The sequence below is a fragment of the Paroedura picta genome, chromosome 10, assembly GCF_049243985.1.
Source record: "Paroedura picta isolate Pp20150507F chromosome 10, Ppicta_v3.0, whole genome shotgun sequence".
NCBI classification, from domain to species: domain Eukaryota; kingdom Metazoa; phylum Chordata; class Lepidosauria; order Squamata; family Gekkonidae; genus Paroedura; species Paroedura picta.
In genome coordinates, this window is record NC_135378.1 from 55,024,504 (window position 1) to 55,050,205 (window position 25,702).

General features: G+C 41.1%; 1 protein-coding gene and 1 long non-coding RNA gene across 3 annotated transcripts in view; one reads left to right on the forward strand and one right to left on the reverse strand.

The window, feature by feature from the left end:
• MAML3 (mastermind like transcriptional coactivator 3) overlaps positions 1 to 25,702 on the forward strand; it is a 307,203-nt gene that overhangs the window by 58,500 nt on the left and 223,001 nt on the right. The gene's annotated exons all lie outside the window — the stretch shown is intronic.
• LOC143819103 (uncharacterized) lies at positions 654 to 25,571 on the reverse strand. 2 transcript variants are annotated; one of them, XR_013224789.1, is made up of 3 exons: positions 25,192 to 25,565; positions 23,405 to 23,459; positions 654 to 986 (listed from the first exon to the last, which is right to left on the reverse strand). It is a non-coding gene; the product is annotated as an uncharacterized LOC143819103 (long non-coding RNA). The 2 variants fall into 2 exon arrangements; XR_013224790.1 differs by lacking the exon at positions 654 to 986 and adding an exon at positions 21,524 to 21,864 and having other exon boundaries at positions 25,192 to 25,571.

The following is a 25,702-nucleotide window of genomic DNA, read 5'->3' on the forward strand; positions in this document are numbered from 1 at the left end:
AATTCTGCCCAAATGACCAATGTGAGACCGGGTAGGTCATTCCCTTCCAGCACAATCACCATACAGGCATGCCCCTGCATAGGCAGGAAGGAATCCCATGCCCTTTTTCGCAACTAAATGACTTGCAAGTGGCCATCTAATCTCAACTAAGATTCCCATCCTGAAGTGGAAGCATAGCAGCCAACCCAGTGGATGTTGCTGTGCCCGATGGGCCAGACTGTCCTGATGAACCCTGAAGAAGCGTGGTGAAAGAGCATCACAAGCCTTTATCCCTCAGCGATGCAGATATCCTCCCATGTGAGATGGGCCTCTGTGAGAGTGTCCAGTTGCCTTGCTTGTATTATGTTCCCCTGCTTCATGGACTCAGCGTCCAGGCGGTTGTCCCTACTTTATGCAGTTCTAAGGTTGTCAGATAAAGTTACTTGTTTTAAGGCTCTTAGCTGTATATTGCATTTTTCAGAGTTAGTGAGGAATTGTCATCACCCGCACTTCCACACCCCCTGAACTGAGGTCTGGTGGTAGAGCTTGTCTTCAAGCACCACCATCATCTGAGGAGAACATAGCCCTAGAATGACTTCCCCTGTTTGCTTCCAAAAACAATCCAGTCCCATTGGGCCATTTGGAAAGGTCTTAAAACACTTAAAACACTTCTATTATGTCAGGCCTTCAAGTCTTTGGCCATTTGAGTTTGCTTAATTTAAATTTTGCTTCCTGATTGATATCATTATGATGCTGTTTGAGTACTAGTGAGTGTCATTTTTTTTTACTGTTTTTTGTAAGCTACATTAGGAACTGTTGTGAAAAGTCAGGTTACATATTTATAAATAAGCAACTTGGGTGAGGACTTAGCTGCTTCATGTTTCTTCTTATAGAACTGTACAGTTGTGCCTTGGCTGTTATGCAAATCCAGAGCTATTTTCTTAAGGTGCACCTCATGCAGCGAGCCTAGCTCAGGATGCTTGTTCTTCCCCTTCTTCTGCTCAAGTCTAGGAGAGAGAAACACAGAGAGATGGCTCCATTAATTTTTTGACCCACCTTTCCAATCTCCTTTAAGGTCTCCTGGTATTATTTTGGACTTCAGAGTCACCAGTAATTCAAGTTATAGAATTTTCCAAAGTTGAATAACATGTTCTAAATTATGCAAGGACAACCTGGTTATGTCATTTGATGTTGTATGGCAAGGGGTGTGTTGCTATTATGTGCTTACTAAAATTTTAGAGTGCAATCAGGTCTATGAGGAACCTCTAACTCACGGATTCCCCAAAAGGGGGCTGTGGACCTCCGGGGGTTCACAAGAATTCTAGAGGGGGTCCACAGCCTTTCTCCTCCTGCCTTAATGGATTCAGGCACAAGCTGGGGAACCAGCCACTTCCATTACTTTCTTCCCAAGTGTGAATAATCTCGTGTTTTCTGTGCCAGGAAGGGGTGGAGCTTACGTGCCTACTCCTGCTTTAAACCACCTCCTGTCTCTCCCTCCTCAATCTTCCTCAAGCCTGCCTGTTAATGCAGGTAATGATGTCACTTCTGGTGACATGCTACTTCTGGGGGCCTGACAGGAAGGCTTGGCCAGCTGACACAATTTCCGGGACTCATCGGAGCCTGAAAAATTATTTCAGAGGCTCCTCCACATTCCAGAGTTTGGAAAAAGCTGTTCTGGCTGCATGATCTTCATTGAAACTGGTGGAAAATGCTGTGCCCCAAGGAATGTGGACCTGTTTGTGATGCTTTGTGAACAACTTGGGGCTTCCTTTGTGATAGGTATGCAAGACATAGAGGGATTCATAGTAATCACAGCAGTTCCTTTGTGTACTGATTGTCTCCTGTTTGGCAGTTCATAGTCTCTGATTTCATTCCCAATACAATGGCTACATAAACAGATATATAAATATATGCATATGAAGGCATGAGTGTATATACTTTGTCAACTGGATGTGGATGTTCATATTCAAGGTCTCATTCTCTGATTTATGCTGGTCCAATGTTATAGTAAAGGTGCTATAGATTCTGGGATGCAAAAAATGGTTATGCATACTGTTTGCTGTGGGTTTTGCAGGCTGTGCGGCCAGGGTCTGGTAGTTTTAGTCCCTGATATTTAGTCAGTAACTGTAGCTGGCATTTTAGAGGTAGGACATGGCAGGGGAAATTGTGGCAGGGGAAATTGTGGCAATTTCTATCTTGAGTTAGGTTAATCCAAGTACAGTTTGAGGCTGCAACCCTAAGGATATTTCCCGGAGGTAAGTTACTTACAAACATGGAGCAATTACTGTTCTGAAGACCACATGAAAGAAACACTCATGTGCACTGAGTCTTTGGGCAAAATTTTCCCTGGTTGGCCACCATGTAGCTAGTGACATAAACTTTGAAGAAAAAACTCAGGTAACTAACGGTCCCCTTTAGTTTTGTGACAGAGTATGCAGTGTAGCTAGCTCCTGAGAAGGGGTGCTAGGATGGGTTTCTTCTCTCATGCCACATGTGAGAAGTTTACAGTCATCATTGCAAAAATGGTACTCTCACCAATAATAGCTGCCTTGTTTGAAACATTTGGAACAAACACCATGCCAAGGAATTGCACTGGGAATAGCAGTTGTGTTCTGCTATGGTAGAAAGTGATCATAACCTGCCACTATAAGGACTTAACGGCAGGTATGATTCAAGACCCGGGTAGAATGTTTAGCACTGGGGAAGTATGATTGGGGAGGCAGGGGTGGAACATCAGAGTTCTCTTCATTTGGGTTCTGCTGCTACTGAATCTGAGGCATAGGTAACCTGACATTGAAGCTAGAATAGTCCAGTTATCATTGACAATGAGGAAGCTCTGAAAAGCATTTTTATTATGAAAAGCTTTTGAAGACTGCTGAGGAATCGTTGTTAATGCTAGAAAAGTAATCTAATCTTTTTTTCATGGTGGCTTTTTGATGTGAAAATGTCTTTGAGGCGCCCTTGGGTGAAATGCAGTGGAAGTCATGACAGAAATGACATGGCACAGTGGGGAGATGAGGGAAAGTTGAGCCAGTTCTTGAGAGCCAGCCCTGCCAGTCTGGGCACAGCCATGTCCACGAAGCTGCACTAACACCAGTGCTTTGAAACAGAATTTGAAACCAAGATTTAGAAATCCTCATCTTCTGAAAAACTGTAATGCATTCCCAAATTGGCTGCATTGCAGCAACCAGAAAATGCAGCAAATCAACAATTATATCTTCCTGCTTTAATGTGTTCACCTTGCATGGAAGTATGGTAGATTTTGGATTGTTAGCAGAAGCTTTCCTACAGGGAGACTTCCCCCCTCCCCTTTCATTAGTGGCCCACTGAGGGCTGGTGGGAAGAAAACGTTTTTAAAATGCTGCTGCATCCATGGTACAAAGTAACTTCCAGTGAATACCTGGAAGTCATGTTGCTGGTGTGAGGATGAGGCTGGTGGGATGATGAGTCAATGCTCTAGGATCTGTGCAAAATTCTGTGGTTTGGCCCAAATCTCAAAGCATCACTTCCAAGGCGTGTCAATGTTGTGATGTCATTTCTAGCATTCACTGGAAGTGATGGTGTACCACCAGCACAATGCAATTTCCTCCCCTTTCCTGTTCCTTCACCTTATGTATTTAGAGACTTAATGTATACAAAGGAATCACAGAACTGTGGCCATAATGCAGAATTTCCCCCCATTACATTTTGTTGTGATTACTCTAATTTAATACTCTAAAGTATTGTAAAATAAAGGACTAGTGAGATAATCATTTTTGACACAATACAGATGTTTAAAAAAAATTTGTAGGGAGGAAGAATTTAAAATACTTTCTGAATGTTTTTTACTACAGTATAAATATTAAAAGGCTAGCATTTGCAGACTGCATGTTATACCGCACAAGAGAGATTTAAAACTGTCAAGTTACGTAATCCCTATAATACGACAATCCAATGGTTAAATAATGGCAAAGATGAAGAATTGTCTGGCCAGACTGACTGAACTTCTGACCCAAAATCCAGATGAGTGAGACCAGAAGTTACTTCTTAAATAAACATTTGATTATCTGTGTAGACAGAAGATCTTGAGTTTAGTGCAGAGCCTAGGAAGTTTTATGATAGAAGATTGAGAGTAAACTATCATCATTATCATCAATCACTAAACCTTATAATTACAAGTCATCCACTACCTGATTGACCCTCATCCAGGAATGGCCTGCCCAGGTAGTTTAGCTCCAGTCAGGAGTCAGCCCTCAGCCAGGAAGAGCTTAACAAGGGGGCAGCTCTCCCATCTCCAACTTCCTTCCAGATTCAGAAGTTTGCTGGGTGGAAGAGGAACCAGCCTCAGAGCATACCCTGCTGCTAGTAAGTTGCCTTGGCCTCCTGGCCTCTTTCAACTCGAAGGACATTTTTCCCTTGGGGGGGGGGGCGTTGATCTCTATAGTCTGCAGATGCCTTACAGTTCCAGGAGATTTCCAGGCCGTACCTGGAGATTGGTGACCCCTGGGTCAGGAATGTTCCTTGAGGTTTTAGTATCATAGAATCATAGAATCATAGAATCATAGAGTTGGAAGGGGCCATACAGGCCATCTAGTCCAACCCCTTGCTCAACGCAGGATTAGCCCTAAGCATCCTAAAGCATCCAAGAAAAGTGTGTCCAACCTTTGCTTGAAGACTTCCAGTGAGGGGGCGCTCACCACCTCCTTAGGCAGCCTATTCCACTGCTGAACGACTCTGACTGAGAAAAACTTTTTCCTGATATCTAGCCTATATCGTTGTACTTGAAGTTTAAACCCATTACTACGTGTCCTTTCCTCTGCAGCCAGCAGAAACAGCATCCTGCCCTCCTCCAAGTGACAACCTTTCAAATACTTAAAGAGGGCTATCATGTCCCCTCTCAACCTCCTTTTCTCGAGGCTGAACATTCCCAAGTCCCTCAACCTATCTTCATAGGGCTTGGTCCCTTGGCCCCAGATCATCTTCGTCGCTCTCCTCTGTACCCTTTCAATTTTATCGATGTCCTTCTTGAAGTGAGGCCTCCAGAACTGCACACAGTACTCCAGGTGTGGTCTGACCAGTGCCATATACAATGGGACTATGACATCTTGTGATTTTGATGTGATGCCTTTGTTGATACAGCCCAAAATGGCATTTGCCTTTTTTACCGCTGCATCACACTGCCTGCTCATGGTTAGTTTACAATCCACAAGTTTTGAGGTGGGGCCTCAAGAGTCCAGGGGTGGGCAAGACCTTTTGCCATGTAGCCAGCCACATCCTAACATCTAGTCTATCTAGTTTTAAATAAATGAATAGTGTTATACATACCACATTGCTATTCTCATAAATTTTGTATTTGGACTGGGCCCACATTTCAAGGTTAGTTGAGAACTTACCATTTTTCAGTGGGAAAGTAGGAACAGATAACGTTCAAAGGAAAAGATAAGTTCTTTTATAACACAGTATACTCATATTATATTCAGTATCAGTATGTTCCCTAAACAAAGCCTGTATGTACACAATTACAGGTCAAGTAGGTCAAAGAGGATGTATTGCAGAAGCAACAACAATACAAAATGAATGCTTACATAATTCAAAAGGTAAATATATTACTGAAATGACAGTAAGATATTTTAACTAGAGTATTATAGGTGATGAGGTTTTTGACCTGAGAAAAAGGACACTCAGAGCCATTTCATATTATTAAATATTCATCTATAATAATCTGCTGTATCACTAAAGATTAAAATGTGAAAGCTGCAATCGCAGGTTTGCAAGGTGCAGGTATTCTTGTCAGGACCTGTGAATGGCCACAATTCCAACTGGGCATCATCCAGTATCTTACTCTAGTTTGCATTTGCATAAGGTATAAAATAGAGCCTCTTGTGGTGCAGAGTGGTAAGGCAGCCGTCTGAAAGCTTTGCCCATGAGGCTGGGAGTTCAATCCCAGCAGCCGGCTCAAGGTTGACTCAGCCTTCCATCCTTCCGAGGTCGGTGAAATGAGTACCCAGCTTGCTGGGGGGTAAACGGTGATGACTGGGGAAGGCACTGGCAAACCACCTCGTATTGAGTCTGCCATGAAAACGCTTGAGGGCGTCACCCCAAGGGTCAGACATGACCCAGTGCTTGCACAGGGGATACCTTTACCTTTACCTAAGGTATAAAATGGCCTTCAGATGTCAAGTGTTCTTTTTTTTTGGAGGGGGGGGATTATAGGCCATGACCAGGTTTAGGGCTGGCCTGATAAGAACGGCCAGTGAAGTGATCAGAAATCACTTTTGTTAAATTGCATTTAGAATCATAGAGTTTGAAGGTACCTCCAGGGTCATTTAGTAGTCCAACACCCTGTACAATGTAGGAACTCTCAACTACCTGCCCACCCACTCACAGTCTGCCTAAATTCATAAAATCAGCATTTCTGTCAGATGACTATCTAGCCTCTGCTTAAAAACTTCCAAAGAAGGAGAACTCACCACTTCCCGAGGAAGCCTGTTCCACTGAGGAACCACTCTAATGTCAGGAACTACTTTTGAATTAATTTTAAACCATTGGTTCTGGTCCACTCTCTGGGGCAACAGAAAACAACTCTGCTCCATCTTTTATATGACAGCCCTTCAAGTATTTAAAGATGGTTATCATATCACCTCTTAGTCATCTACTCTCCAAGCTAAACAGACCAAGCTCCCTCAACCTTTCCTCATACCACTTGGTCTCCAAGCCCCTCACCATCTTTGTTGCCCTCCTCTGGACACACTCCAGTTTCTCTAAATCTTTCTTCAGTTGTGGGGCCCAAAACTGAACACAGCACACCAAGTGAGGTCTGAGCAGGGTGAAGCGGTACCATCACCTTGTATGATCTGGACACTCTATTACTTTTAATACAGCCCCAATCCTATTTGCCTTTTAAGCTACCGAGTCACACTGCTATGTGTTGAAAGCTGTTGAAAGCTGAAACAGGATTGTATCCTTAAAAATAATCCTTGAATACAAAAAAGAACATCAGAAAGGTGTGCAGTTAGGTTTTTTGAAAGAAATGCCGTTTGGTTAGCCTGTTCTGTGCCAAAAAGCTTTTGTAACTGTAGTATAGGTTTATTTTCTGGTGGGAAACATTTGATATTGCTAATAGTACTTAGCATAATCATGAATATCAGGGAGCCATTCTGTGATTTAGATTCGGAACAAAGTCATATTTTATTGCATATCTGTGGCCTATCTCTTTTACTACTGCAAAGCTCAATTGTTCTGATGCTCATCATGACTCCTATTTTCCTTGAATTTATAAATACTTTTGTAAGGGATGTATGTATTTTGTGTGTAAATATTACAACTTAAATATACAGGTATAAAAAGCAGCCCTAAGCCAGCCAAGCTTCATCAGTGGATTCTCACTGGCCTTCTGTAGTTCAGGATTGTGTCTTTCACTGCAAAATCACTGCAAAATCCACAATTCTATGCTGGCCAAGAGACTGATTTATAATAGTCAGAGCATGCTTTCCTCAGTGTCTGGGCTGACATAAATTTTGTCTTTCTAGGTACAATGGTAACACTTCAGTTATGTCTCTCTGATGCTTAAATTGTTCCATTTGGCACACAGTTGGCCATAATTCTCTAGAACGTACTACAATTTCGTGACACCATCCATCTTGTTTTAATTTTGGTCATTTATTGCCCTCTTGCTCTTGGTTCAATTTTTTCCCTGATTCTCACTCCCTCCTAGCCACAGATTTGTTGTTGAGTGGCCTTTGTTTCTTGACCTTTAGTGATTAGTGCATCCAGATGGTATCTCTATTGATTTGCTTACATGCCATCCAAGGGATCTGTTATATGCCCTAGATTTCATGCCTTACCTGTTACAGCTTGATCATTCAGTAGCCTTGCTTGTGCTCACCAGAGATTAGTTTTGTCCTAACTTTTGTATTCTTTTCTTAAATCCCTTACACAGAGAATTTTACATAAAGAGAACAATGTCCTTTATCTAAAAGGCTTGATTGAGCTGTGTTTTCATAGCTATTCAGGTGGAATAAGTTCCACCAGGATACAAGAGTTCTAGGCACTTCTGTGAAGCAATCATCCTGTAAACTTCTTCCTTCATCTTGTCAAGTCTCAGTGTCTTATTCTCGTTTTAAGTGAAGGATCAGGAAGAGACATTCTGTAAGATATGGCTGGCTTGGTTGTTAACAGATTTTGCTGACAGGATTTAAACTTCAAGAATTGTGTTACTTTCCCACACTCTGCTATGAGATAAGTTGCATGGGGCAAAAACCGATTGCTGGCAATGGATATGGAAGCAAGTCCTGTGGTTTTCTACTTAAACTTGTCAGTACCTAAATTCTAGTTTCTAGAACTCCACGGACACTCCAGTTGTAGTCCTTGCTCCAGAAAGCGTGCACATTTGCAAGCAGAGGACATTCCTCAAGATTGACAAAGGAGCAATGCCTATTCAAGGCTGTGTGCAGGCATGGGGACTCTTGTCTGTGCTCTAGATAGAGTTTAGTCTGACCACCTTTTTCCTGTCAGAGTTAATGCCTTTTAAACAGATATGTGGCAAACAAATCCAACAGGTGAAGCCTTTCCCATCACCGAATCTTCATATTTCCAAATCTATACTTGTTGGATTTTTGCTTATCATGCATCTGTTGAAGGCACAGAGCCTTTACCAAGAAACAACCCCAACATTGCTAACCTAATTGGAGATATTGGATTGGGCAGTCATGTGGAAGCAAGTCCTGCTGATTTCAGTGGAACAACTTGCCTCCACTTAATGAGCTTAAGTTAAGTTCAGCATGGCAGAATCTGAAATATTTATCCAGTAGTTTCCCAGTTACATCTCTGGCCTGGCAGCTTTTAATTGAAATTATATTCATGTATGATTTCCTGAATTCAGTATACTATACCAGTTAAAGTATTTAGCTATTTTATGTGATATTTGTTCATTTAGAAAGGTTGCCATGTGTATCTGGTGTGTTGCCATCTTAGCATTGCCATCTTAGGAATCCCCTTCAAGAATTCTGTGATGACGTTATGGGATCTTTTTTGTTTGTGACAATTATAATATTTGCATAATATACCATTTGATTATAGAAGAGCAATGTGGTAAATTATGGTTATTGTAAGCAACTATAAAGTGCTATACACAGGTACAAAGTGCTATAAAGTGCTATACACAGATACACAGGTAATAACTGAGCAATGAAGAGAGCATGGATTCATAGTCAATGACAAAGTCAGTTCCAGCCTACCACATTTCTGGTGAGCAATGTAGTCTGGCCAGAGTACCTGCTATATGTGATAAAGGATTTAAAAACAAACAAACACTTTCCCCATATCAGCTACATGTTCTTTTGAAGGCAGACTGTTTGAAGGAAGACTGAAGTCCATGTCTGCAGCTACATGACTCTAAGATGGCAGCTGTGATCTGGATAGGGTTGCCAGGTCTGGGTTGAGAAATACCTGGAAACTTCGGGGGTGGAGCAAGGAGTGGGTGGGATTTGGGGTGGGGCATAATGCTATGGAGTTTACTATCCAAAGCACCCATTTTCTCCAGAGAAACTGATCTGTCACCTGTATATGAGCTATAATTTTAGGGGAACCCCAGGTCCCACCTAGGGACTGGCATCTCTAGACATCCAGAGTTCCTCTTAAAATGGTATAGTAGTTCTTTACGTCACAACCCCAGAACTGGAATGTGCTTCTTGCTTAGTGGTTACAAAATATGTTTCCTAAGACATTCAGACTTGGAAACAAAACCCATATACACATTCCCTGATATTCTAATAGTCTCACCCCCTGTCAAAACAATACTCTGATGGCCCTACTGGCTTACTGCCTATTCCAGATAACTTCTATTCCTTGTCCCTCAAAAACTCCTTTTTTAGTTGGTTGCTAGAAGTCAAACCACCTCAGGTTTTCTTTCACCCCACTCCAAAATTCAATCAGCATTTGAAATCTTATTGGTCTTAGCTGAAGGGGGAAGAAAACAGGGCAGAAAGTTCTGTCTATGCCTTATTATAATCATGCAATTATAAAATGATTAAGGTGACAAATAAAATAAAATTATTAACATTGGGGAAAAAAACAGTAATTAAAGTATCCCTGCCACAATCAAAAGGAGTGGATTAAGGAGCCATTGAGGAGTACTGTAGCCACCATGAGGTAGCAGGAAATAATTACTTAACCATGGAGAATCTAAAACTCACAGCCATGCTGTGAAACAAAGAAGTGGAATAACAACATTTGAAGAGACAATTAGCATAAGAAATGGGGCCTTTGTTTTACTTTCAATACCATTTTGATCATGGGGATTATCACACTATATGTGGAACAACTGTTTTCATTCTAATTTCAGCTGGTTGTGGACAGTGGTAATCTGGAATGCCACCTCACCTAAGATTTCTTGTAAACTAGTACAGTTTTGGTGCCTCTGCTGTGGGATATTTTCTGGGTTATAGCAAGAGGTCCCGGCTCCAGGTTAGGAAAAACCTGGAGATTTGAGGGGTTGAACCTGAGGTGGGTGTGGTTTAGGGAGGGACTTCAGTGGTTTGCCACAGAGCCCACATTCCAAAATAGCCATTTTCTCCAGGTGTACTGTTCTTTGTCACCTGGAGATCTCCAGCTACTACCTGGAAGCTTGAAACCCTAGATATAACTAGTTAAAGAGTCTTTTCTGTTGTGGTACCTGCTATTTAAACTTCATTGAGAGAGGCTTCAATGGCTATTTTCTTCCCTGACCAAGATCTTCATTTCTGGGAAATGTTTTTCTGCTTCACTTGAGCTGATTACTGTTGTGTTCTATATTACTTTATTTTACTGTTGTTTTACCTATTATTTTGAATGAGTTTTACTGTGTTTGATAGTAAGCTACATTAGATGTCATTTATGGTTAGGAAATGGGTTATAAATGTTAGTAATCAATAATAATAAAAAGTAGAACATCAAAATCTTATGCACAGCAATACAACTGCACAGGGATCATGTTAGAAATGGCCTTTTGTTTTTATTTATTGGTCACCAATACTATTCTGAAGTATATACTGTACTAAGTAGAAATTTATTCATATAGGTCTTATTTTTAGCCTTCATTTTCTCAAAAACTCAGTATGTTAACAAAATGGCACAGAACAAGAAATATTATGAAACTACATGTACAATTATTACAAGATTCTAATTTTTGCTCTGCTCCTGATTAGTCATTTAGCTTTGGACAAGTCTCCGTTTCAGTTTTCCCCTGGATAAAGCGGGTATTCATCTGATGTTACTCCCCCCACCCCCCACCCCCAAAAAAAGTGCAAGAAATTATTGATTTGCAGCTACTCCTAAAATGGCAAACATTACATGATAGTATTATGTGCCTGATAGCAGATTGTTCCCTGGTATTTCATGAACCTATGCCAACTCATTTTAAAGTTAGGCAAAACATGCATGCTTTATACCAAGTGACATAAAGCTGAGAAGTAATAGCAGTTGCTTAGACTCCTGATCTACGTAACTCTTTCTTTAGAACTTATGAACAGGGGTGTAACATTTTGTACTGCAGGAGAAAAGCTGTAGCCTAGGGCTACATGATGAGCACGTGGAGATGGGAGTGTCATATAACTAATGTTGCAGGGACATGTATTCAGTTGTCATTTTCAAAATCTGGTACAAAAAAGGAGAGACTTACCACCTTTTTTGTTTTGGTGTATGTGGCATCTTATTGCTAGACGTGTTGCCCAGTCCAAGTAAGAACTAAAGATCCATAGCTTGACGTGTGGGAGAGAGAGTCAAGGCAAAAGATACATATTCTATCCTTTCCACCCCTCTTGTAGCTGACAGCATTATCTGCTTTTTCCTCGTAGAAGTCTAGTGGAATCTCATTTCATTTAGGAAGCAACTAAGTTTGGTACATTTTGTCTGAACCTGCCAATAAAAAGGTTAAATATTTGTTTCTAATTAATTTTCATTTCTAACAAGGGCAAATAATTTCAATTTGTGCAAGACAGTGACCCAGGACAGTTTCTAACTCAACTTATTGCCCTTTATATTGCTTTGCTCTTTAAACTCTTTAAATCAGAATTATATGAAGAAAGGTATTATGGGTGTCATGTTAAAAGACAAAATCATGAATTGTTTGTGGGGTTAATTGTTGAGTACTTAATCGTATTCTTTTCTTTTAAAAATTCTATTTAAGTATCCTTGTATTTTCAAACTGCTTATGGCATAAAGCAGAGATAGCTGGAGCAAGGCCTGCTGGCTACATCTCTGCTCAGTAACATCAGGCTGATTCCATAAGATGACTCATTTGCAGTCTGGTCACTGGAGGAAAAGATAGGGAAAGTTTTTTTCACTTAAGGCCCTGGTGAATAGGATGTTTCTTTGCCCACTCTTCTGTAATTAAAAAAAAAGACAAGAAAAGGGTTATGAATTGCTTTGGATTCCCACTGGGAGGAAAGGTGGGCTATACATGAAGTAAATAAATAAAATTGTTCTATATTTGTATTTCATATTGCATTTAGGGATTTTTTTAAAGAAGCTTTATGTGTCAAATGGACCTGGTCAAATCATGTTATATAAATATGCATGCTAACTTTCATATCCTGGGTACAGTCAGTTTCCAAGTGCTTCAAGTGATTCTCTAGAAGAGTTTTCTGGGCAATGTTTCAAGATTTTAATAAATGAACTATTTCAAACAAATGACTCTCCTATTTGAAAACAACGTAGTGATTTTATCACATGTTCCCTTTATCCAGTTCCCAGATCCTAAGAGGACCATATAACTGGTTTGTGGGAGCAGTTGGATTTATACACAGCTGCTAATAGGCTTCTAAATGCCTCCCCAAAACCCTTTAAAATTACAATTTGTTTGATAATGCTATGGAATCTATCAGACTTGACATAGTTTAGGACCTTAGTGTGTCTTAATCCACCTTGAGGAAAGGGGGGAAGCTTGAGTAAAGTTCCATCTTTCTTTAAATGAAGGGACTGGCTGCTATCACTTATGAAACTGTAATGTTTCCCCGTTTAATAGTAATGAGAGGTGTGCTCTTTCAAGAAAACATCAGGCTAAAATCCAGCTAGTTACATCTATTGACACTGTCATAAAAGTACTGGTGAGCGGAATGCATATTTGCTTTAAGGTGAACAGGTCATCGTTTTGCACTCCTGTCTTGACAGACCTGGCTCTTGCCGTATAAGGAGGGCAAGGAGCTGAGAGCGAAGCAAGTTGATGAGGTATTGAAAAGTTTTGAATACAGTGAGGTATTGAGGCCTTGTTACTGCTTCCCATGTCTTCAGTTTAAGAATTACTGGACATCTTGTTTTATTCTGGATTTACTTCAGAGTACAACATTTGGAAGTCTCAAAGGCATTGCCTACTAAAGGGTTAACACACAGTGATAGTCTGCACAGCTATCATATAATTCAAACAATGTACCTCATGTCGAACCCATTTGCTGAGCCAGAGGAAAAACACCTTCAGCCAACATTGCATCTCTGTCTTTAGCAAATTATAGGGTTTACTTTTACTACTGAATATATAATTGCATATGATTTATCTGAGGAAGTACTGTTTCCTCTTCTTCATAGTATGCCTATTGTGTTTTTGAATGTGAGGAAAATCTAAGAGAATTCTTTCACAAAGAGGGTTAAAAGGATAAAATAACATGTTGTTGGATTTTTTACTTTGGGAAAGAACTTCTAGGTTGGCAATAACCAAGTACATTCTTCCCCTTTCTTCACTTATTTGACTTGCTGAGAGCATTGGAAATGTGCAGAGCATGACATCATACAAATATTTTTTTATCATTAAATAGGTGTTAATAAAGGGGACCAATTGCCTATAATGAGGCATGGTTCGGACATAACAGCAAACAATAGCTTGTCGTTACCTGAACAACTTTGAAGGCTCTTTCCGCTTACATGCTCTCTCCTTTTCCTATAGCCCTATGACCAGGTAATGGGACACTTTTATTTTAGTAGTTTAGTTAGCTCTTGCATCTAAACCAGCAAACTTTGCTTGTTGCAAATGGTTTGATCCTCCTCTGGTATTCCATCTTGCAGGGGAAAGCATAAGCCATAATTTGCCTGAACTGATGATAAACAGTAGGTTGCCATAAAGCTGAAAAACAATTAATTGGCTGCATTCACTTGAAGCGTATTCCCTGCCATTTGCACATACCACCAAAATTAGAAACCAGAGAGTCTCAATAAACCACAAATTGTGGCTTGTTTCCACAATCCAGAATCCTGGGATTTCTGAAGTAGGTTCCAGTATGCAAGGGTAAGTAAAAAAGTATTGGTTCAAAATCACAAAAACCTTTACTTTAAAAGTGAAGCTATTGTTTCCTGACATGCCCTCCATCTAAGTCTATAAACTTCTGAAGATAGTGTTTCCATCTCTCTAAGCCTTCCCTAAAGAATTCTGCACTCTTTGATTTACGCTACGTCAAAATTGGCAGTCTTGGCATTCTCAAGGGACTCCAATCATGTTCTTTTTATATGTTCTTTGAGTTTTTTGGGGGGGAGGGGGGAGTCTGAAGGGGCAAGATTCCCAATGAAATTCTCATAGAACAGCCCTTGCTGCCCTTGAAGAATGAGTAGGTACATTGTTGTGATGGAATAAAATTCCTTGCTGCAATTTTCCTAGCCTTTTTCTCACCAATGCAGCTTTCTGTTTTATTAAAGCTCCTTCATAATAAGCTCCCAGGATCATCCTGTGTCTTTTGAGAAAATAATTTTGTTTTGACTAAACAGTTTGTTTGAAATAAGCCCATGCATGTATGAACTAGAACTTTAGTAGCAATAATTTTCACATATCCTTATATATAGTAATACATACACTGAATCTGAAAAAGGCACAACTCATGTCCTAAAGTTTTGTGCATCTTTGATCTATAATCATTTTAAAAAAGAATAGTTGAGTTTTATACCCTGCTTTTTACTGCCCCACAGACTCTCAAAGAGACCTTCCTCTCCCCACAACAGACATCCGGTGAGGTTGAAACTGCTTCATCAGAACAGTACTATCAGGGCTGTGATGAGCCCAAAGTCACCCAGATTGCTCCTTGTAGAGGAGTGGGGAACTAAACCTGGCTTGCCAGATTCAGCCATGTTTCAGCCATGTTGCCAGCACACACTGGAAGTGATATGATTGGGTGAAAACTCTATGGTAGAAGCCATTTTTTTCTATAATGTTTTTGGCTAAACACCAGATCATCACCATGTTGTTAGCAATATGATGTGAGTTCAAGTGCACACTGGAGGTTACATCATCACATTGCTGGCAGCACTGATCTTTTTGCTGCTAGCCACATGTCTGAAGTGCAGGGCTAGGCTTCTCCTGCTGCTGGTAAGTCCCCTGCTAGCCAGTTGATTGGAGGGGGGAGGGATGACCAGGAGGTGGTGAATTACCCACCTTATGGAGAAGGCCTGACAAACCTATTTGAGAACAAATATAGTATGTTGGATTTAGTGACCCAAACTTTCCAGAGTCTAGCCTATTAATTATTGATGGAAAGTCATTAGATGGATCCCTGGACTGAAACTTAACATCTGCAAACAAGGAGATTATGAAACAAGGGGAGCAGTGTTAATTTATTGCACAAAAAGAAAACTAAAGTCCAGTTAGTGGTACCTTAAAGACTAACATCATTTATTCCAGTGTGCACTTTCATGAGTTGCTGGTCAGCCACAAAAGAAGTGAGCTCTGACTCACAACAGCTCAGGCTGCTGAACTTCTGCTTGATATCCACTGAGCACCTGTTTGGTATTCTGTCCCCATGCTGAATTTCTGTTTGACATTCCCTTCTGCTGACAGTCTGGTGGGCACCACAGAAAATCTCTGCTGAAGTGTGGGGAAGCGCCTTAAGGATGCAGCAGTGTGTGTGTGTGTGTGGGGGGGGGTGAAGTTGCAATTGCCAGCCAGTGGGAAACTGGGGGGTGGGTACATGGGAAGAGCCTGGAAATCCTAGAGGGAAGGGACCTCAGCAAGGTATTTATTTAATCTCAGAGTTGGAGAGGACCACCAGAGTCAACTAATCAAACCCCCAGCCAATGCAGGAACCACAACTATAATATCCCTGACAAGTAGGTATCCAGTCAATACTTTAAAATCTCTAAATCTCTAATTGCGAGGAATCCACCACCCCATAAAGGAGATTGTTCCAGTATTGAACATTCCTCACTGTTAGGAAGTTCTTCCTCAAATTTAGACAAAACTTATTTTGCTGTACATTATAGCTATTCACCCATCCAAGAATTATATAACTATTTTTATTTTTCCCTATTAAGCTTCATATTATTTGTCTGGGCCCAATCCTTCATTCTATCTAAGTCCAGCTGCATCTTATTTCTATCATCACAAGGTATTATCTAACCTACCCAGTTTAGTATACAAAGCCACAGAGCCCACCCTCCAAAGAATTGAATCCACCCTCACTTTCTTCAGAGGAAACTGATGTCTAGTCTGGAAATCAGTTGTTCTGGTAGATCTCCAGGCCCCACCTGGAGGTTGAGAACCTTATCTGAAGTACTGCTCAGTTGTTCTTGCAGTAGTTGTCCAGGCCCAGCTCCTTCCCTAATTATGGTATCCCAGAAGGGATAAAAAACATCCCTAGGTGGGTCCGTGGTGCTATGCAGCACTGCAGAGCTACCTGGAGCATTTGTTTGTTCGTTTGCTTGTTTGTTTGGGAACTTCGTATTGTGTTCAAGAAGTCGTTTTTCGTGGATCACAAATTTATGTGAGTGTTGATTGCAGCATGATGAGCTTGAACTGAACATGGAAAAGCAAGGACGTAAGCCTGATTACCAAATGTAGATTAGTTAGATCTATTTCCAATAGCCACTTATTGCTGTGAAAGTTGGACAATGAAAAGTCGGACAAGAGAAGAATTGATTATTTTGAACTCTTGGAGAAGCCTTGTGTGTGTTCCATGGACAGCAAAAGTCACAAAGAAGGAAATACTACAGTGCATAAAGTCTGATATATCATTGGTAGGCAAAATCATGAAACTGGCTCATTTATTATAGTTGGATCATGTGATCCAACTCAATGGAGAAAGTAATTATGCTAGGATTGGTCAATGGAAGAAGGAACCAGGCTGACAAAGACTGCAGTGATTGGACATGATTAAGATGGACACTGGCCAGAACATTGCACAGCTGAGGGAGGCAGTGTGGGATCGGGAATTGTGGTGACAGCTGCACCATGGGATCGCCAAGACTCGGACACCACTGAATGGCTGATGACAACAACAATTGCATCCCCACACAATACCACGTTCGTAAACAAAAAAAGGCCCCCATCACTCTGCAGCACAGTGAAATCTTGCCACCCCAGCTGCTTGTGCAGGGGGCAAATCCAGGGCAGACTGGGTGTAGCTGCCAGAAGGTTCCCCTGTGCAGAAGCAGGAACAGCCAGGGCAAGCTGTCCTGGCTCAAACAGTAGGCTGCAGCTTGGTCCGACTAGCATCCATGCAGTAAACATCTCAGAGTGACTTACAATCAACTTCCCTTCCTCTCCCCACAGCAGACACTCTGTGAGGTAGATGGGGCTGAGAGAGCTTTGAGAGAACTGTGACTAGGGAAAGGTCACCCAGCTGGAGGAGTGGAGGATCCAATTCAGTTCTCCAGATTAGAGGCCACTGCTCTTAACCACTACACCTTAACCACTACACCGCGCTGGCTATCAGAAGTGGTGATTTCACCTGATTTGCTACACCAGACCTCATGGCTTCACTGAGCTTCAACAGATTCACTTCCTTTAACTGCTGCCATTCATGAGGACAGAAGCCCATGTGATGTAGTTGATAGCCATAAGTATAATTTTCTACAAGAATAAGTACTGTGTCATCATATTTATAATGCTTGACTTTATATGGCAAAAACTGTGTTCTTTTTTGGTCTTATACAGAAGAGTGGGTTTTAATACAGGGTGTTGAATTGAAGATAAGAGCACAAGTGTAGAACTAAACATGTGTTTTTGTATTATATTAATATTTCATTGTAAACCAGGTTATTTTTAAAACTAGACTTTCAAAGAAGCATTTAATGTAACTGAAATCTCAAAAAAGCTGATTCAATAAAATGCAATTTAGATTTTAAAACCCCTGATTTTTTTAAAAAATCCGTTTTCATTTATCTTGATTTTTGCTTTTCAAAACCTAGCAATTGCTTCAAACATAAAATATGCAGGTGGGGATGTGAGCAACATCCTGAGGAAAAGCAGATAGCTCTTTGTGTACCATGCAGCTGTGACAGAAAGACCCAGCCCTGTGGCCTGTATAGTCCAAAGTGATTTCTGCTGGGCAGCTCACAGAGACTAGTGCAGCTTGGGCTCCGGTGTCCGGATAGGTCAGTACCAGCATGCCTGTGTTGCATTTTCATGTTTTGTTTTCCTTGATCATTTTTGCTACACTTTGGATATTTCCTGTCTTCATACGCGCTCTGCGCTGCTATCCTTTTAGAGTACATTTACATAAAGCATTTGTTCAACATTACAGAGATCACAAAGGTCATGGTAGAAAAGTTAGTACCTCTTTAATGAGGTACTAACTTTTCACCCAGAATAAGCAGTAATGGAATACTAATCAGGGACAGGAATGAAGGGGCATTTTGGCCTGTTTAAATAGGGAAATAGCTGCTGCAAACACATCTTAACCACAGTATACCTGTAACATGCACATCATTTGTTAATCAAAGCACCCGTATAAGTACTTGTTAAAATTCACAGTACTCTGATTAGTTAGAGCCAGGTTGATGTAGTGGTTAGGAGTGCAGACTTCTAATCTGGCAATCTGGGTTTGATTCCTCACTCCTCCTCCACATGCAGCCAGCTGGGTGACCTTGGGCTCGCCACAGCACTGATAAGGCTGTTCTGACGAGCAGTGATATCAGGGCTCTTTCAGCCTCATCTACCTCACAGGGTGTCTGCTGTGGGGAGAGGAACGGGAAGGCGAATGTAAACAACTTTGAGACTCCTTCAGGTAGAGCAAAGCAGCATATAAGGACCAACTCTTCTAGATACATGGCCCTGTGATAAGAGTGGATGTGTTGGTGAAACACTCACTTTGAAATTTGGACAGGAAATCAGATAGTGATATGCTCTTTCTTCCTACCTGCTTCAGAGTTCTCCTTTCACTGATACAACAAAATGTTTCAGAAAATAGTGGTTTAAAATATACTTGATATTATGGGTAGTATAGATTTTATTGTTATTATTGAAGCTGTTCAATTACTGAAAAGCTTTTCAGTTTCTATATTTTGTCTTGAAAGATAATGCTTTGGGGAAGGAACTTAGAAATAAAATAGGCAGTGGATGATTATTTAAATATTTACTAATTTCATCCATATTTTTCTTTCTCTTAATACATCAGTTCTTCCTCCTTTTCTTCTTTCAGGCTGCAAGAACATGTCTACAAGGGTATGTCATGTTAAATATATGGTGTAGCATATCACTTTGCTGTCATTATGCTCCCGTTAATACCTCTTATTAATAGCACCTTGTCCTGGGGTGAGGGCACCCTCTGTAAGCATGATAACTGCAGGTGCTGGACTCCATATCCTGCACTGATGCGCAAGGGAGAGGGCGAACATTTCTCAGGACAGAATCCCCCCTCCCTTGCTGTAGAGGAGCAGATCTTCTAAACCACTCAGACACTTGCTGAACCAGGTGGAGTGGCTGTCGGCTTCTTCTGCTTGCTGTTGCTAAGTGAACAGCTCCGTATCACATACAAAGCTGAACCAATAGCATCCTGACCTCCGAAAACTGCTAGAAGCTGAAGAAAGAGGAGCTGTCTATTCCTTCCCCCCCCCCCCCGTTCTGAAGGAGGTTAGTTAGAAGGGGGGAAAGAGAGAAAATGGGTGCGGTAACTGCTAATAGCCATTGATTGGAGAGAGAGAGAGAGAGAGAGATCACATTTTTCTGTGTGAAGAGGCGTGATGAATATTGTGCTTCTTATGTGAACAAAAAAGGGAAAGAAGTGCATTGCTTCCCCTTGTACTCTAAACAACATGTTCTGCTTCTGTAAACAATATAGTTGCCTTGCTTTGTTCTGTGAAAGACTCCAGCCTTTTACTGCCTGTTGTTATCAAGTGGGTTTAATAACTCCTTTTCTCCTGTTTCTCCCCATACTAATTTGATATATTCTCAAAATTTCTAAGTCAGCAGGATGGCGGGAATGACCCCAGCCCCCTGCCCCCATACCTCTGGAAACCCCCCGAAGTGTTGTTGGTAATCTAAAGGGAGCGGTTTTCTTGCTTTGTGAAGTGTAAAAACTGCAGCCACAATTTGTGAATTACAAAACTCCCACAAAATGATAGTTCTTCCATTTGAAAGAATTAGGGAACTGTTTTGTAATAAATGCTTGAAACATCTTCCTGATGCAGTTAAAATAGGGTTTAATATCATTGTCATTACATTGTTGTGTGACTGGCTGAAAGTAAACATTCTAAACCAGGAGTAGTCAACCTGTGGTCCTCCAGATGTTCATGGACTACAATTGCCATGAGCCCCTGCCAGCATTTGTAGTCCGTGGACATCTGGAGGACCACAGAGTAACTCTGTGCATCATTTCTCAGGCACGTTAGTATATTCAGACAGGTATTGCAGGATTCTTATTTCTATAAATTTTGTTGATGGAGTACAGAAGTTAATAAGTACAAACATAAAGGCTGAAAATATTAAAGAGATCTATGAAAAAAACTGATTTTTCAATATATAAAACTTTTGAACTGTGTTGCCTTTCCTAATGGTATATAAATGAACAACAATTGGTATTTTAACTCACTTCTGGAAACCAGTCATTCTTTATATATTGTGCAAAGTTTGGGATCTGTTAATAATAAATCTGTCTAAATTTGAAATCTTGTTATGCTTCACTGTATGATGATTCAGGAAACTATAACTGGTTATCATATAAACCTTACATCCAAGCAAAGATACTTGAGAACATTCTTTGATTGGAAATACTGGTTTCCCCTCTTCCAAATGTTCAGGGCCATTTCGCACGGCTTCAAAGTAGCACAATGGTTGCTATTTGGAAACGCTACTAATTTGCCATAACCCACGACGTCGTAGACAATCTGCAACAATCCTGAAACCAATCAGCAAAAAGCGCTTCGTTGTGGCGCTTTCAGGGGAATCCAGAAAAGTGGATTCACCCTCCGGATAGCGATACACTCCTGCAACCAATCTGCAACAGTAGCGCTAAAGACCTGTGCGTTACCATTGTTGCTGGTTCTTCAAAGTCCCTCCCCCTGGCTCTCTCCTCCAAACTTCCGGCGAAGCGATTGCCATTTTTTTTTCTCCGAGCGAGCGGGGATAAACGCACCGGCGAGCCTCTTTCTGTTTAGAGGCTTCCCTGGCTTCAGTCCTTCACCTTTAGTCACTAAGCACAAACCACTGAAAAGCCCGTTTGCTGAAATAAAGTCCCTTTATTTTTTACAAATAAATTCAGCCGAAAATCGGGCCCGTGAGAGGGGGGGGGGTTTATCACTCGAGGCAGCGTGCAAACGATCATACAATCAAACGACAGCTCACATTAGGCAGCTGGATGGGTCTCTCCGTAGCAACGAATCTACCTAGATTCGTTGCTATGGGTCGTTTTTTTAAAAAAAAACCTTTCTTAAAGGGAAAGGGGCTGTTTGGGAGCATGCTAACGGCTGCCCATTGGCTGCTTGACGGCCAGGGGCGGGACGAGCTTGGCAATAGCGCTTCCTTTCTAGCGATTTCTGCCGAGACCGGAAGCCTGTGGGAAACGCTAAAAAACGCAACTGATTCCACTACAAAGGCAGGTATGCATAACGACGAATTCCACTATTTTAAATGGCGATTTTTCATTCCGCAAACAATTTGCAACAAAGATCCCTGTGCGAAAAGGCCCTCAGTGTTGGATGCAAATTGCACTGCTTTTCCACACAGGAGAGGGAATGCAGAGCCTAGGATGAGAAGAAATTCCATTAATATTAGAAGAACAAGAAGAGTTGGTTCTTATAAGCCACTTTTCTCTCCCCAAAGGAGTCTCAAAGTGGCTTACAGTCACCTTCCCTTTCCACTCCCCACAACAGACACCCTGTGGAAGGCTGGGGGAGATGAATCTCTTTGGAGTGATGCTCTGTTTCTCATTTCTGGCAATGATATGTTAGAGGTGGGCTGATTTAAATAGGCATGTCCTTCCTTTCATCCTTCTTCTCATGCCTCTGGTTTTGGTAGGCCTCTTATTTATAGTGGTTTCTAACACCTTGAAGAGGACCATGAGAACCATCAGTTTATTGTCCTCATAAATTGGAGGAGAAAGGCATCATGTCCCATCATCTGAGGAAACACAGCAAGTAGACAGCCTGCTAGCTTTCAGCCAGTGCTAACCATATATATTGAGAAATGTCCTAGTTATTTTAGTGGGACTTATTTCCAAGGGTAACTATTCTGACATCTGTTTGTAGTTTTTTTTAAATAAAAAGTAAAGAATAAAAATGATGGGAATCTTTTAAAACACTTTTTAAAAATTCATTATTTTTAAAAATTCATTAATGACATCATTCATTGCCCCCTTTATTATTTTCTGTGCTAGCTGAGAAGAAATACCCAACAATGTAACTTTTGATGTAGCCATTCTTATGTACTGAAAACACTTCTCTTGTCCTTAAAACTGGATAAACATTTCAAAATTTCAGTAATTGTAAGGATTTACATGCCCATGGGCCTAAGCACATGTTATATTCTTTCCCCCAGTAATTGTAATGTTGTAATGTCAAATCTGTGCTGGAAACAATACCAGAGTCAGGTGGGTCCAATTTGGATCCAAACCAGTGCACACAGATGAGTAGAATTCAACATTTCCTCTGTGCTACTTTTCCAAAATGAAAAGGCCCATTTGGATACCTTACATGTGCTGGTGGAATTCACTTAGGTTATATGAGTTTCGTAAGGTTTAAGGTGCTTTGCTTCTCCTTACTGAGAAGTCATTCAAAACTTAGATCTGGGATGAACTGTAATATCTATTGACTTGGAAGATGAGGTATAGTTTTGCCCATGCTGTCTTCATAAAATCACTTGTAGTGCAATAATAAAGTTATACTCTTCTAAATCCACTGGAGTTATAGGGTAACAATTGCATATATATGATGTGAGTCTGTGTCTCAGTTCATTCTCTCTGTCTCTTGTATCTTCCTGGTATGTGTCCCATGACCTATTGGATCCAACTCCCTAAACCACTGTTGCCCATCAAGCCACATCACATGGCCTACCTAGGTACTTGTGACCTTGTTTTCAAGGGGCAGGCTCCCCATCCAAGTTGGAAACCTCCTGGCATTATTACTCCATTACCTGTCATTGCTTCACAGGCTGGTGGGGGGAAATAAAGGAGGCTCAGTAGTGCTGCTCATGCTGTCGCTTTGAGTGTGAAACAGGATGTGATGCTGGTGAGCTTGGCCTTGCCACCAAATTTCTCACAGTGGATTGCTGCAACTCATACTCTACCTTGTTTTCATCTGTGAAATTTTGAAGGACACTGGGTTGGGTTGGAGCTTGAAATCTGGAAAAGTACAGAATTTGTTTCAATTTAAGCATTTTAGACCCTTTATGGTCTATGGATGACGCTGCTAATTATTACTTGTCCTACAGCCTGTGCTTAAACATGCATGAATTGAGGTGCTTATCTTGGGCACACAGTGACGCACATTTTCTTGTGCATGTTGTCTCTTTAGGGTTAGTTACTATATTATAGTGGTTACTTAAACAGGAAAGTAAGTGTGAATGATCTAAACTTTTCTTTCTTTTCACACTTGTACTGCTTGACTTAAGGAGCTCATATGTCTTATTTCAGGTGAGATCCACAAGTCTCACATCGTGGAGAAGCAGTAAAAGAACTGTGCTATTTGCAATTTCCCCCCCTGTAATGTAGGAACAGTGTCTCTCTAAGAGAGGAAGAGGAATTGAAATGACATAGAACCTGTATCATATTCATCTAAAGAAGGCAAATGATAACTGCTACTGTTTTTATATTTTGGCTGGTTTATTCTTTATTATTCTAAAAATCATTTGGGCTGTTTTATTAGTTTAGTAGGCTATCTGAAGAAGAAATTTCCAAATAATAAATAACTAGACCTAGCTGTGACAGCATCATTTCTTCTTCCATTAAAATATGACTTTGGCTGATGATGACTACTCTTTAACCAATACGTATATATGCGACTGTGATGGATAGTGCTATAAAAGCCAGGTCCCAAGTGCTGAAGTAACAGCAACAAGTAAGCGAAGGGTTAAATTCCTCACTAAAAGAGCTTGAGCGACAGGCAACTCCAAGTATTCTCATTGGCTAACAACAGCTGAACATCTGTTCTGTGGAAAAGATTTTTAGTCAAAGAAAAGAGTCTTTACTAACAGCTGAAAGCAGATCTCTACTGCCTGGGGAGGGGAGGACTCCTGCCTAGATGATTAGAAAATAGGGCCTACATAGAAAAAAAAGAAGAGTTGGTTCTTATATGCTGATTTTCTCTACCCGAAGGAGGCTCAAAGCAGCTTGTAGTTGCCTTCTCTTTCCTCTCCCTACAAAAGGCACCCTGTGAGGTGGGTGAGGCTGAGAGAGCCCTGATATCACTGTTCGGTCAGTGCCGTGGCAATCCCAAGGTCACCCAGCTGGCTGCATGTGGGGGAGTGCAGAATTGAACACAGCTCACCAGATTAGAAGTCCGCACTCCTAACCACTATAGCAAACTGGCTCCACTACACCATTACACCAAAAACTAGGGAGGGACTCAATCTTCATAGCCCAAGAGCTCCGTCTTACAGGCCATGCAGAACTGAGATAGTTCCGTCAGGGCCCTTAGCTCTTTCAGGAGCTCATTCCACCAGGTTAGGGCCAGGACCAAAAAGGCCCTGGCCCTGGTCAAGACCAGGTGTGCCTCCCGGGGGCCAGGACCCACTTACAGATTCAAACCCACAGAGGGAAAAGCCTTGGATGTTTGTTCTGTGTCTAGATTAAACTAGATTTTGACCATGGAGGATAGTGCTCTCTCTCTCTCTCTCTCTCTCTCTCTTTGTTTGTGTGAGAAAGCTTTTCTTTCTTTCTTTCTTTCTTTCTTTCTTTCTTTCTTTCTTTCTTTCTTTCTTTCTTTCTTTCTTTCTTTCTTTCTTTCTTTCTTTCTTTCTTTCTTTCTTTCTTTCTTTCTTTCTTTCTTTCTAAAAACCAGGCAAGAGAAAAGATATTTCCTTTTGGCACTGCCACAGCATAAGATGTTCTCTTTTATCTCATTCTTTTCACTTACAGTCTCTTGGGGAGTGCACTGGTTTGTAGTACCTCCCACTCCTCCTGGCTGTTCTCCATTTTCAGCAGCAAAACTGGGCCCAGCAAAAAAGCCCAAAGTCAGGAGAGCATGGCATCAAGCATTAACCACTGGCTTAACACTTGCAGCTGTGCTCATTTATGTGATGGGATGTGTGTGTGTTGGAGGGGGGGACTGCTAGGCAACTTTCTAGTGTTACACAAACAAGAGAGTGGACTTCTGAACTGAAATTTGAGCTGCTGGTCAACATGACACAATGACTTCAGCAAAGGTTATCATTGCTTAATAAATGTGTCCCTAGACCTCAGCTTGTTCGGCCTGCTGTTCAGACAGCATGTGAATCTTTTCATGTCATTTTGTCTCAGTGTTTTACAGCTGCTACTGTGCCACAAAAAAGGTACAGTCATAGCCTTTTGAAGCTTGCAATTATTCTGTGTTAAAAGCATCAAAATTAGCGCTGTGTTTCCTTAGAATGTCACAGGTTGCCTTCAAA